The sequence below is a fragment of the Callospermophilus lateralis genome, chromosome 3, assembly GCF_048772815.1.
Source record: "Callospermophilus lateralis isolate mCalLat2 chromosome 3, mCalLat2.hap1, whole genome shotgun sequence".
Taxonomy (NCBI): domain Eukaryota; kingdom Metazoa; phylum Chordata; class Mammalia; order Rodentia; family Sciuridae; genus Callospermophilus; species Callospermophilus lateralis.
Genome location: NC_135307.1, coordinates 184,350,314 through 184,364,564, shown reverse-complemented (window position 1 = coordinate 184,364,564; position 14,251 = coordinate 184,350,314). Strand labels below are relative to the sequence as shown.

The 14,251-nt window shown below is 41.6% G+C and overlaps 1 protein-coding gene and 1 long non-coding RNA gene across 8 annotated transcripts in view; one reads left to right on the top strand and one right to left on the bottom strand.

Moving 5' to 3' along the window:
• Pkig (cAMP-dependent protein kinase inhibitor gamma) overlaps positions 1–8,333 on the bottom strand; it is an 87,779-nt gene extending 79,446 nt beyond the window's left edge. For 6 of the 7 annotated variants that reach the window (XM_076849128.1, XM_076849130.1, XM_076849127.1 and 3 more), the window contains exon 1: positions 8,246–8,333. The gene's annotated coding sequence lies outside the window, so the exon portion shown is untranslated. Of the gene's footprint in view, positions 1–8,198; positions 8,221–8,245 lie in introns of those variants that run through there. The other variant, XM_076849131.1, reaches the window with a different exon arrangement.
• Positions 8,334–8,457: 124 nt separating this feature from the next.
• Positions 8,458–13,800, top strand: LOC143394469 (uncharacterized). The gene is made up of 3 exons (XR_013090703.1): positions 8,458–9,241; positions 9,374–9,429; positions 13,705–13,800. It is a non-coding gene; the product is annotated as an uncharacterized LOC143394469 (long non-coding RNA).
• The last annotated feature ends 451 nt before the right edge of the window (positions 13,801–14,251 follow it).

The following is a 14,251-nucleotide window of genomic DNA, read 5'->3' as shown; positions in this document are numbered from 1 at the left end:
AGCTAAAATATAGAAAGTAAGAAAATCTGGGGGCTGGGGATGTGGCTCACTCGCCTGGCATGCATGCGGCCCGGGTCGGATCCTCAGCACCACATACAAACAAAGATATTGTGTCCACCGAAAACTAAAAAATAAATATTAAAATTCTCTCTCGGGGCTGGGGATGTGGCTCAAGCGGTAGCGCGCTCGCCTGGTGTGCGCGCGGCCCGGGGTTCGATCCTCAGCACCACATACAAACAAAGATGTTGTGTCTGCCGAGAACTAAAAAATAAATATTAAAAAATTCTCTCTCTCTCTCTCTCTCCCACTCTCTCTTTAAAAAATAAAAAATAAAAATAAAATTCTCTCTCTTTAAAAAAAAAAAAAAAAGAAAATCTGAATTTAAACTCCAGGATTTATCAGATATAGCATCTGGGTGGAGTCTCTTGAACACTCTGATCTTTAATATTCTCATCTGAAAATGGGAATGATAATCCCTAACTCTCAGAATTGTCGGGAGGACCGAAATGAGATCGAGGATTTGTATCTTTTAGAAATCCAGCTCTTATGAAGCGCAGAGCTATCTACAAATGCTAGCACAATACTCTCTCACTCTTTCTCTCTCTCTCGGTAATGCCCTGGAAGCAGAGGGAGATTACATATTTGTGGGAACAGAGAGAGGTGATGGGCCAAAATCATCCAGGCCCTGAGAATTTTTGTTTTATAACAATTCCTTAATATAATAGCATACTTTATACTGGCCCTTTTCTCTCAAAAAGAAGGTGTCAAAGATATTCTCAATTAATTGGTGTTTTCTAACTTGAATTATTTTTACTATTTACTTTCCTAATTATTCACATTTCCTTAGTAAAGACAGATGACAGGAGATAACATTGTTGAGACACAACTGAACACAAACAGGACTTTCTTTAAAATACAACAGGCATTTCAGTACTAACATTTCATCTCAAATAAAAGGAAATTAACAGAAGTTCAAGTCTAAGTAATAAATATTTGGCACTATCTGGCTTCAGTTTGCAGAATGGGCTGAAGGGAACTGGGTAATTTCTTTTATCTTCTAATATTTATAGCTTTCTGACATAATCAACACAATAATTGTACAAATTAATGGGATTCATTGGTATTTCCATACATGCATACATATTGCAGAGATCATGTTCCTCCACCCATCTTCTACCCTTTTTTCCTCCTCCCTCTGCCCCAGCCCCCATACACATCACCTTCCTAGTCCTTAATCACTCTTTTACTTTTAGGTTGACTTTTTTTTTTTTTTTTTTTTTAAGTTTCTACATATGGGAGAAAACATGCAAAGCTTGTAGTTCTGTGTCTGCTTATTTCGCTTAATGTGATATCCTCCAGTTCCATCCATCTCCCTGCAAATGAGAAAATTTCATTCTTTATGGTTGAATAATACTCCATTGTGAGTATGTACCATATTTTCAATAGACACCTAGGCTGATTCCATCTCTTGGATATAGTGATACCCAAGATTTTTTTTTTTTTTTTTTTTTTTTTTTTTCTGGTGCTGGAGACTGAACCCAGGCCTTGTGCATGGGAGGCAAGCTCTCTACCATCTGAGCTCTATCCCCAGCCCTGTTGTTTTCTTTTTGATAATAGCCCTTCTAACTGGGTTGGTGGTATCTTGTAGTTTTGATTTGTATTTCCCTGACAGCTAATAATATTTAGCATTTTTTCACATATTTATTGGCCATTTTTATTTCTTCTTCTGAGAAAGTTCTATTCAGATCATTTGCCCACCTTTAAGTTGAATTACTTGTGCTTCTGTCCTTAAGGTTTTTTTTTTTAGTTCTTTATATATCCTGGATATCAACCCTTTGTCAGATAAACAGCTGGCAAACATTTTCTCCCATAATGGTTGTCTCTTCATTCTATGAAGCTGCCCTTGGTGTGCAGAGGTCGTGGGATGTGGTTCCATTTGTCAATTTTTTTTCTTTTTTTGGTGGTACTAGGGATGGAACCCAGAGCCTCACATATGCTAGGTAGGCAAATGCTCTATCACTGAGCTACATCCCGAGCTGCCTTTTTTTTTTTTTTTTTTTTTAAGATAGGGTCTTGCTAAGTTGCCCATGCTGGCCTCAAACTTTGATCCTCCTTCCTCAGCCTCCAGAGTAGTTGGAATTACAAATTTGTACCACTGTGCCCAGCTCCATTTGTCAATTTTGGCTTTTGTTTCCTGTAGTTTTGGAGTCCTAGCCTAAGAAATCATTGCCTATATCAGTATCTTGAAGTGCTTTCTCTAGAAGTTTCATTTCAGGTCTTACACTAAAGTCCTCTTTGATCCAATTTGAGTTGATTTCTGTACATGTGAGAGAAAGAGGTCAAGTTTCAATCTTCTGTCAAGTAACCTTTTTTGGGGGGAGGGTAGGGGGATGGAAACACAAGGGATTGAACCCAGCGGCACTCTACCAATCCAAACTCAAGTCATTTTTAAATTTTTTTTTTTTTTTAGAAGAGTCTCACTAGGTTTCCCAGGCTGACCTCCAATTTGTCATCCTCCCGCCTCAGCCTCCAAAGTAGCTGGAATACAGGCTTGCCCCACTGCCCTGCCTAGCTGCCAGGTAATCTTATGCAAATCTGATCTTGTCATTTCCCAGTGTTTTGTTTTTGGTTTTCAGGGCCTCACAGTGCTAGGTGAGTGTTCAGGCCCCAGACCCATTTATTTCCTTCCCTTTCAATGGCTTCTCTTTGCCTTTTGGAAAAAGTTCAAACTACTGAACAAAGGCTCAGGTTGTTTCCTCCCCTAGTCCAGCCCATCAGGACTAGCATTCTCTCCCACCTCTCTCCCCCTTACCTCTTAATCTTCACGTCCTGCTGATTCTAAGGCTCTCTCAAAGACACCCTCTCCATCCTATTCTGGCTGCTACTGTCCCTTTTTCTACTCCCCCATCCCTTTGAAGAACATATATCCTGACTGCTTTCTGATTATGAAAGCAATTTGTGGTCATAAAAAAATAAAATAAAGAGGGCTGGGGAGGTGGCTCAAGCGGTAACTTGCTTGCCTGGCATGAGCGGGGCACTGGGTTCGATCCTCAGCACCACATAAAAATAAAAAATATTAAGATGTTGTGTCCACCAAAAACTAAAAAATAAATATTAAAAAAATTCTCTCTCTCTCTCTCTTAAAAAAAAAAAAAAAGATAAGCTCTTTACATCTGTTAGTGAGATCATGGGGAAATGCTTATTCCTTTCCTCATTGCCCAGGAACCCAGTGCCCCCGTTTGAGCCACACCCCCAGCCCCAAGAGCTTATCTTTCAAACACTCTTGTTTTTCACAGCAGCAATATTCATAATAGCCAGGTGATGAATGCAACCAAGTGTCCAGCAATGGACAGACAGAAAATCAAAATGTGGTGAAAGGGGCTGGAGCTGTAGCTCAGTGGCAGAGCACTTGCCTAACACATGTGGGGCACTGGGCTCGAGCCTTAGCACCACATAAAAAAATAAATTAAATAAAGGCATGCTATCCGTCTACAACTACAAAAATTTATTTTAAAATGTGGTAAAAGCATGCAACAGAATTATCATTCAGCCTGAAAAATGAAGAAAATTATGACACATGCTATAAGGATGAGCCTTGAGGACACTGCGCTAAGTGAAATAAATCATTCACAAAAAAATAGAACACTGAACCGTTCCACTTACATGAGGGGACTAGAGCAAATTCAGAGAAAGAGAAAGTAGAGTGGGGGCTGCCAGGAGCTGGGAATTGCTTAAGAACAGAATTTCAGTTTTGTAAGATGAAAAAGTTCTGGAGACTTGTTGCACAACAATGTGAATATATGTAATACTACTCTACTGGACATTTAAAAATGGTTAAAATGGTAAATTTCATATGTACTTAACCACATTTAAACATTTAAACATTTTTTTACTTATTTATTTTTATGTGGTGCTGAGGCTCGAACCCAGTGCCTTGCATATGCTAGGCAAGCGCTCTACCACTGAGCCACAACCCCAGCCCCTTAAAAAATTTTAAAGTAACTAATACTTCCAGACATTTTTTATATATATATGTATGTATATATGTGCATATATATATATATATATTCTAAAAAATGAGAACATACTGTACTGTAATCTACTTTTTACACCTAACCATATGATGCAAAGATATTTCTATACATAGAGAAACATAACCATAAACATCTTTCTATATATATCTTACTATATATAGCTCCCACCTAATGCTTTTTTAATGGCTGAAGTAACCATCGCATGACTGCACCATAATTCAACCAGTCTGCTTTCAGTTTTTCAATATTATAAATACATCACCGGGAACATCTTTGCATACTTTCTCATAATGGCCTATTACAGATCCCTATTTACCTGCCCCTTTTCTGATATTAATACTCTTAATTTCCCCACTGGAAAACTAACTCCTCTTCACCCTAATATCCTTCCTATCCTCCCATCCCACCTCCAGCCAACTACTATTCTATGTGGCACCTATTTGTAAGTTTATTCATGTTTTTTTCCTGTTCCTATTGTCATTTATTCTATAATTACATCTTCTAATTCTTATTGCTTGCATAAAGCTATTGCTTTTTAGGGTGGGGGTATAGCTCAGTGGTAGAACATGCACTTAGCATGCTTGAAACCCTGGGTTCTAGCTCCAGCACCCAAAAAATAAATAAATAAAAATAAGAAAAGAAAGAAAAAGCTATCACTGGTTCTCTGTCTTGTAGCTGCTTGTTCATTCAACCTTATTATATCTAGGTATTTTTAACTTAATTTTCTTAGCATATAATCATATCACAGGTAGAGAATTATATCACATAAGTAGTGATTAAGAGTAAAAGCTCTAGGCTCAGGCAGAGTAAAATATAGGATTCAAATACAGTCTGATTACGGGTAAGCATTTTACCTTAGTTTCCTCATCCATAAACTGGAGATCAAAATAGGGCCTATCTCACAGGATTACTGTAAAGATCATGTTATTGAGCTGGGTGTGGCAGCACATACCTATAATCCCAGCTACTCCAGAGGTTGAGGCAGGGGGAAGATCGAAAGTTCAAGGCCAACCTGGGTAATTTAGTGAAACCCTGTCTCAAAATAAAAAATAAAATGGGCTGGGGATGGAGCTCAATGGAAAAATGCCCCTGGGTTCAATCCCCAGCACAGGGAAGGAGGGATGATATTGTTGAAATTAGTGTATGAAAAGTATTTAGCACAATATTAGTTCAATAAATACCTGCTGCCTACCAATAACAAAATTGTGACTTTCTTTCCACGGTGATATTTTTTATTCATATATTTTTGTTGCATGACACTGGTGCACTTCTGTTGGCAATGAACTCTCTCCCCAATTCTCCCAAAAGAGTAAACCATGAGATAATTAGTAAGGACCACCGTAGCTCCCACTCCCACCTTCTCAGGAAAGTTGTGCTCTCAGTTTTTCTCTTTGGCTCCTGCATCTCCTCAGCCTGTCCCTCCTACTGGCTTGTTGCCAACAGCATTTAAGCTCTCTCTCATGCTTAAAAAAAAAAAAAAAAATTCACCTTATTCCTCAATCACTCTCCAGCCTTCTCCTCCTCCCTGTTCAGCCGAACGTGTTCGAGCTGCCTACACTTCATCTTTTTTCTCACATCCCACTCTGACCTCATCCCACTGATACATTACACTGAACCTTTGAAAGCTGTGGCTATTATAGATTCTGCCTCCACCATTTCACCAAATCTGCTCAATGAGGTCCCTAGTGACCTCTGCTACTTATTTATTTACAGAACACATTTTAATTTTCGCCTCATCTTACTTGACATCTAACAGCCACTAGCAAAGCTGACTCTTCCTCTGGCCTTCATTACTACATCTCCTGCTTTCCCTCCTACTTCTCCAACCTGTTCTCCTCAGTGTAGCCTAACTGAACAGGTTCTTCCCAGAGTGTGAAGTGCAGTAGCTCTGAATGATCTAGCCGTTTCCTCTCTTTAATCTCTCTTGATGGATTTCTTTCATAATTGATTTTTTTTTGAAGAGAGAGGGGGGGGGAGAATTTTTTAATATTTATTTCTTAGTTCTGGGTGGACACAACATCTTTGTTTGTATGTGGTGCTGAGGATGGAACCCTGGCCACACTCATGACAGGCGAGTGCGCTACCGCTTGAGCCACATCCCCAGCCCCCATAATTGATTTTTAAGTTCCTGCTGGAGCAGACTGGTTTCATTTCCATGAATGTTCTTTTGAACATGTTTGGAATACTATTCTTTTACATCCCCCCACATATATCTAACTCACACTACGCCCTCAGGTCTTTTATCAAGACCCTCCCTGAACCTTCAAACTAGGTTGGATTCACCTTAACACAAGCCCCATTTCATAATCCTCACCACACTTAAAACCACCTGACGCATATTTTCCTCACCAGTCTGTGATCTCCATGAGAGCAGAGATCAGTTTCCTTACCACCTACACAGTGCCTGGCACATAATAAGACACTTGCTATGGTTTGGATATGGTGTGCATGTGTTACCCAAAAGTTCATATGATGAAACTGAATCTCCACTGTGAGATATTAAGAGGGTATTGTTCAGAAGTGGGGCCTTTGGGATGATTAGATTAGATAAAATTGTCAGGGTGCAGCTCCCATGACTGCATACTGGTAGCAGAGAGGGAGACAGTGCAGAAGACATACCTCTGCTCTCTGTCTCCTGCCACATGGTGCCTTGAGCTACCCCCTGATTCTGCCAGTAAGGCCATTGTCAAGTTAGGCATAGTAGTGCATGCCTACAATCCAAGCTGGTAAGGAGACTGAGGCAGGAGAATTGCAAGTTCAAGATTAACATAGGCAACTTGGCAAAACTCTGTCTCAAAATAAAAAAAAAATTAAGAGGAATATAGCTCAATGGCAGTGTTTTCCTGGGTTCAATATCCAGTTACCCTTTCCCATAGAAGGTTATTGCCTAGAACTTCCAGAACTGTGAGCTAAATAAACTTTCTTTATAAAATTACCCAGCTTTAGGAGAAAATATGGTCTAAGACAATATTCAATAACTAGTTTTTGAACCACCATAAATGAATAGCTGTGAAGTGGAAAAATAAACGAGGAGTGACAAGACTAAAAGCAAACAAACAAAAAAAAACAAACATGATTTTTCTGAAACCATACCTCTGAAGGAGCATGTACCTGCATTTACCCTCGAGTGCAAATACACACACACACACACACACACACACACACACACACCTATTAAAACCCTTTGATGACTTCCTCTCCCCCCAAATAAAGTCCAACTCTTCAAACTGGTAAAAAAAGTCTTACAAAAGGGGCAACTTCTTATCTCTCAAACATCAACTAGCTAGACCACCTCCACTCTCAGAATCTTGTCTCTAGGCAGTATGAAATCCCTGCAGATTCCCAAGAAGGCTGCACTCTCTCCCTGGGGCTCTGCACTGGCTGTCCTGCCTACACACTACACTGCACCTTTCCAGCCTCATCTTCTGACCTATACCAAGGCGGCCTTCATGTCTATTCTGGAAGTCCCCTTCTTTTAGAACCTTTGACCATCATCATCTCTGAAAAATCTAGATCCACTGCCTTTCCTGTGCATTCAGTTCTCAGTATGTCCAAAATCACAGCTCAAATCACGATGAGTTCCTGTTTATGAGTCTGTCTCTGTGAAACTGCAGAGTTCCCTGAGGACAAGATTTCTCATTCATTTTTTTAACCCTGGCGATCAGCCCAGGCCCTGGCTCACAATAAATGTTCAATGATGCTCCTTGTAGTAGTAGTGACAATAAAAGCTCCCGAGTATTAAGGACTTACCTGCAAGGATTTTAAACATAAATTTACTCTGCAATAACCTTATAAGACAGGTGCTATCATTATTCCCATTTTGCAGGTAAGAAAACTGATGAAGAAGTCAAACCTCTCTGGCCCCAGAAGAGTCACACACGCGTACATTTTCTGCAGTTTTGAATTATTCCCTGGTTCCTAAAATAATTAGGGTCTTTAAAAAAAAAGAAAGAAAGAAACTTTCTTTCGAAAGCGGTCAAGCAATGCACAAAAATATAGCCAACCGCCCAAAGCTCACTCCACCCGAACGCGGGACGAGGTCAAAGGGCATAGAAGGCGCCACTCCCGGCGCGGTTCAGGGGGACAAAAGTCTGGCCCCTGCGTCCTTCCCCGCGGTCCCCCGCGGCCCAGCACCTCGCCCACAGCGACGAGTTCACTTCACACCTGGCTGGGGGCGTTAGGGCCGCGGCTGCCCGCTGGTCCCCGCTCACCTGCTGTCTCGCCGCCTCGCCGTGTGGGGCCGCCGGCGCGCAGCGCCTCCCCGGGGCGGCCAGGCGCCCGCAGCCCGCAGCGGAGCCGTTGCCTTGGCGACCGGGGCTGAGAACTCCAGCGGGGCTCGCGCTACGGCGGCTCGGATGGGACCTGGAGGATTCGCGTCGCTTTCCGCAGCCGCGGTGCGGGCGGAAGAGGGAGAAGAGGGTGGGGATCGGGATCCGGAGTCTCGAGCCGTCTGGTTAGGTTTGTCAGCCCGGAACTTGGTCCCCGGGAAGATGCGAGAAGAGGGACACAGAGGCCAGGGGCTGGACTTTTGGTTCTAGAGCGGCTTTTGTCTGTTAATCTCTCTGTAACCGGATACGGGGACCGTTTGGGAAGGAGAGGGACCCTCAGGCAGAAGCTTGCCGGACAGAGAATGTTTTTTAAAAGACTGGAAAATTAATTTGGGAGGAATGGTGGATTCCTGTCTGTTATAATCTCTGAAGTTGGGAGCAAGGAGTAAATAAACTTATTTCTTTGGCTGAGAATTTCCTCACCAGAATCAATTTCAATATGGGAAATAATGTATTTTAACTTATGGTCGGATTACACTTCCTGGAACAATGCTGTAGAATACTGGAACCTGAGCACAAAGAATGTTCCTTTCTTTATTGTAAAAGCAAAAGAATTGAAACTGCAAGTGTCCATCAATAGAAGGTTTGAGTAAATAGATTCCGGTACATTCCTAAAATAGATGACTCTTGCAAGAATTTAAAGGGTCCAGGGGAAGTTACAGCTGGAGATACAGTTTAGATAATAGACCTATCTTGTTAACTAGTCCTGCTTCTACTCTTAGACATCCTCCTTCCCTGTGTAATTTTTGAACTGACTTAGCCGGTTGTGTGCTGTAAAATACAGAAAAAAAAAAAAATATGATAAAAGACAACTTTTAAAGGGCATTTTAAAAAGGAGGGGACCAGAGTCTATATGTGTATTAGACTACTATCTGCTGGGTAAGTGAATTCTTGAACTGACCAAGAAAACAATTACAAGGAAGAGGAATTGTGTGATCTGTACTCCAACCAGTGTCCAGAAATGTTCCTTTTAAAGTGTAAATAAGATCATGATGTTACTGTTGTTTACAGGTGACCAGTCCTCGCTTCCCAAATGCAGAAGTATAGCACCAGAGGAGCATGACAATGTAAGTTTAGAGTGGAAACCTGAAGCTTTATAAAAGACAACAGAAAAGACTTTTTCCCAGAGGAGGAGGAGGAGGAAGAAGGGGACCCAAAAGGTGGAATCCATGGAAGGGGGACTTCTTCCCTTTTTTATAACTAAAGTCTTCTTTTAGCTTTCCCACGCTCCTGTCCTTTGTTTCCCTTTGTCTTTCAGTGATAGAATGCGGGTGGGAAGGCCCTAAAGGTGGGAGATAGGTGGGCTGAAGGAGTAATCTGGGCAGGAAGGGCCTGGGGTGGTTTGATTAGCACCTCCCTGTTTGCTGGGAGCTGCTTCATTAACAGTTTCTTAGGGTGGATTCCAGGCCTTGGGTCATTAAAATTTCACTTTCCCCAAGTGCTGCTCGGGTTTTCTGGACTCCGTTCTCTATAATGGTCTCCATTTTATGTATCTTACTCGATATTAGACCCAGTTTACCTAATTACACTAACTACCTATCTTTAAATCTGGTTTCCATGATATTCTGTTTAAAGCCTCTTAACAGCTTTGCATCACCTTTATAATAAAATCTAGATTTGTTGTAATTAACAATCCCTTTAGGTGAATTATCCCCTGAACACTTGCCCAACCTCACCTCTCACCATTTTCCTGCCTGTCCATGCTGCAGCACACTAGCCTTGTGTTTTTCTTTTGTCTTGTTTTTGTAGGTTTGACGTCTTGGCTTTTGCTGGTCCACACTGGGACCAGTCTTCCTCCAGATAGCCCTATCGCTTGGGTCCTCTCTTCCTTCATGTCTCTGCTCTTATATCCCATCCCCAAAAAAGACATGTCCTGCCTCCTCTTTATTTATTTTGCAGTACTAGGAATTGAACCAGGACTTTGTGCATGTGATGCAAGAATTTACCACTATGCTATAATCTCAGCCCCTGACCTCTCTTTAAATTAGTAAACTAATGAGCCAGTTATGGTAGCACATGCCTGTAGTCTCAGCCACTCAGTGAGGCTAAGGCAAGAGGGCTTCTGGTTGAAGTCCAGCCTGTGCAACACAGCAAGATCCAGTCTCAAAGGAAAAAAAAAAAAAAATCAGTAGATCCCCACAAATCTGAATTCTCTTTTTCTTCTTTTCTTTCTTCACTAATCTTGTTAACGTCTGATGGTTATGTTTCTTTATTACTTATCTCTTCACTAGGATTAAGTTTGTTTTAAGGTTAGGTACTTTTTAAAAAAATATTTGTATGAGTTCTTGGTAGACCTATAATTTTATTTATTTATTTACATGCAGTGCTAAGAATCAAACCCTGTGCCTTACACTTACTAGGCAAGTGCTCTACTGCTGAGCCACAATCCCAGCCCCCATGAAGTACTTTGTTTCGTTCCTTACTGTTTTCTTATCACTGGAAATAGTGCCTGATACATAGTAAGAGCTTGGTAAATATTTATTGAATGAATAAGTTAAGTGAATAAAAGCAATGTACAGCACCATGTATTTGGAATAGTACCATGTCTAAAAAGGTGTAGTAGATAATGCTAGCATAAGTATACACAAACTTTGGAAGGAGATCTGGAAGATTGGGAGTGGTAAGATGGGAAGGAAACTTTATTTCACTGTATACTCTTTTATGCAGTTTAAAAAAAAAAAAAAAAAAAAGATGTGAGGAGCTTCCTTGGTTGTCAGTGAATCCTGTATCTTATAAGGGATGTTGAGGGGGTCTTGCATGAGGTGATAAATTGAAGTAGATGATCTCAAAGATCTGCCCTTCAAATTTTTGACAACTAGAGTAGACCCACAACTATCTAAAGACCAGAAGCAATAAAGAGATGGATGGTATCACATACATGGGAGTATAAACACTCGCAGTTAAGAAAATGAAAAATGAGGGCTGGGCCTGTAGCTCAGTGGTATAGCACTTGCCTAGCATGTGTGAGGCCCTGGTTTAAAATCTTCAACACCATGTAAAAATAAATAATTAAAATGTATTTTATTTATGTAAAAAAAATGTAAATGTCAAAAGAATATGTAAACATAAAAAAAAAAAGAAAATGAAAAATGAAGGCTGGGGCTATAGGTCAGTGGTGGAGCGCTTGCCTAATGTGCATGAGGCTCTGACTTCCATCCCCACCACTGCAAAAAGTCAAAAACAAAACAAATTAAAAAAACTATTCTGCTGGCAGCTGGGCCCAATATCCTAACTGAACATAAACAGTGATTGAAAAATATAAACAAATGCCAGATAAGGCTACTCTGTGGTTGAAACTAGAGCCAAGACCATTCTGGCCCCATAAATATAACTATATATCTCCTCTTGTAACAGGACTGGGTTCTGCTGCTTTTCCAACCTTTAATCCTCCTACCTCCTGGATAAAAATGATTAGATACCTAGTCACTGAATTGCCCCACCTACTTGACCGTGTCCAGTGCAAAACAGATCCCTATTTCCTTAGCATTAGCTGCATAAACACAAGTCCTAAAATAAACTCCTCCCACTTACATCTTACCAAGACATCTCCTAGTGTCTCTGGTGTGTGTTCTCCCTTGCTGAATAAGCTCAATGAACCTAATTCAGGGGAGTGTTATGCTCGAATTCGGGACCCCCAAAGACCACCAGAGACCCAAGATCTATGTAAGCAGCAAAGAGGTGTTTATTGCAAGCTAGCTCGGTCCTCCGAGCGCACACACAGCAACTGGTGACGCTGAGAGACCCTGAGCCCAGGGTTTGCAGCAGTTTTATACATTTTTTGGAGAGGGCAGGGACTTCACATACATCATAGCAAATCATCACACACCGCGGGAAAATCAAATAACAACTCTAAAACATGATTAGCACATTCACTGTTGGGAACAAGTTAGGTAGGGGTGATTGGTCAGTACAAAAGGGGTATTCATTCGAACTGATTGGTTTAAGCCAAGAGGGGTGTACATACTGAACTACATGGTTTTCCAATTTGTTATCAACCACCATAAACTGCTGGGAGGGTTATCTGGCATCCCAGGTATTTCCCTGTCTCATGCTGATTGGTGGCTGCTAGGGGGCTGCTATGGATCCCCACCTAGCCTGACTGAGTCAGGGACACCTGGCGCAGCAGATCTCTCCTGTAGATAAACAACTTAGTAGGGTGGGAATGTGCCTAGGAGTGCTCTGTGGGTTTTTCCAAGGACAAAGGTCATGTCCCTTCCTTGGACAGGCTTTGCTCTGAGGTAGAGGCTGGTTTTTCAGGAAAAGTGTCAGAATCCAATTCAGGGCCTTGCACGTGCGTGGAAAGCGCTCTACCACTGAGCTATACCTTCAGTCCAGTAAAGCTAATTAGTTTTGACTATAGCTTTGTTCCCATAAGAGATAAGTGTTACTGGAGTCCTAGGCTAGAGGCCTGACTCTGGTAGTCCCAACAAATTCTGTCCTGCCACTTCCACCCTCCCCAAAACACACACACAAACAAAAATAATGATGAAATAGAAAAGAATTTAATCAATCTAGCTACATTGAGAAGACAAGAGAGAACAGGAGTCTGTAGTCATGTCTTTGGGGGTGCTGACATGAGCTTTAAGTTTAAATAGAGGAAGAACTGGGACAGGGAGTGAGAAGTGTGCATAATTAAGCAGTCTTGGTCCTGCTGATCATTATCTCAGCTTTTTGTTCTGCAAGGTGGCTCCAGGAGAAGTCTTTATTGTTTTAAGGGACAATCCAGTTCTTATGAGATGACTGTTCCTGCTTAGGAGAGCAGCCTAAGTTCCTGTCATGGGGTAATTGCTCCCCCTTGGGGAGGTGATCTTATCATGGGGTGATCTGCTTACAAGGCTCTGCTGTTCCTGGAATCCAATGTGACTAAGTTTAGGGTAATGACTGAAGACCTCTGGGCACCTCTCCAGAGGGACTGGACAGGACCTTGTAAAAGCTGATTGTTGAATGTCCTTGCAAATCTTAAAAATGCCTTATTCTTATCTTGGTGTCTTCAGTCTTGAAGGGGGACTAGATAGGTTATGTAAATATAGGGGTCACAAACCTAGAAATACCAATTTTTACACAGACTTAAGTGATTAACCTACCTACATGTAGAGCTGAGCAGTAATCTGACCCAAAGTTTAAGGTAGCAAGGCAGGAAGATACAAAATGAAGGTGGAGATACCAGACTTATTCCTGCCCTTAGTTATATTTGCAGGCCCAACTGAAGAGCCAGGGCTTTGTAGCAAAAGCAGCTTCTAAGACTCTGTTACAATTGTCCTAGCAATTAATCATGCATAGCCTAGTAATGTACTGCTTAGTACTGTACTTGCCCTCATCAGATCCTGTGTAATTGTTACCAGGGCCCCAGATGGAAGCTGAACTCCAGGATCCCTGATGACTTGGTCTGGCCACTCAAATCCCCAGAAAAAAAGGTGGAGAAGTTGATGGTGAAGCAGGAAAAGGAACCATTAATTCCAGTATGTCACACCTGGAAGACAGATTTAAGGGGCATTGGGTGTTGCAGCAGGCTTGGGATCAAAGGGGGAAAAGAATAAAGGTGAAAGTTGAGGTGTTTGTACAGTACACAGAGCTTTGTCAAGTGGCAAGGAGGTTGCCACTGAGGGGAATCTCCATTTGGTGCTCAGGAGATGCAGCTGCTCAGGGGGGTATCTCTACTTGCTTTGTAGGATGCTTATCTGTTAAGCCTGTGTTCCTAGAAGGGGGAAATCTCAATTTGCTTGAAACATGTTTATTTATCGGATCAGTGGTGATTCCTAGTTGCCATGTGGCTGCTTTCCTGTGCTGTGCCCTTCTGTCATTATATTCTGCTTCATCTTGGGTCTATTTCACTATGGACTCAACCTCTGAAACCCTACAAAGCTTGCCAGTTTTCACTGTTTACCAGGA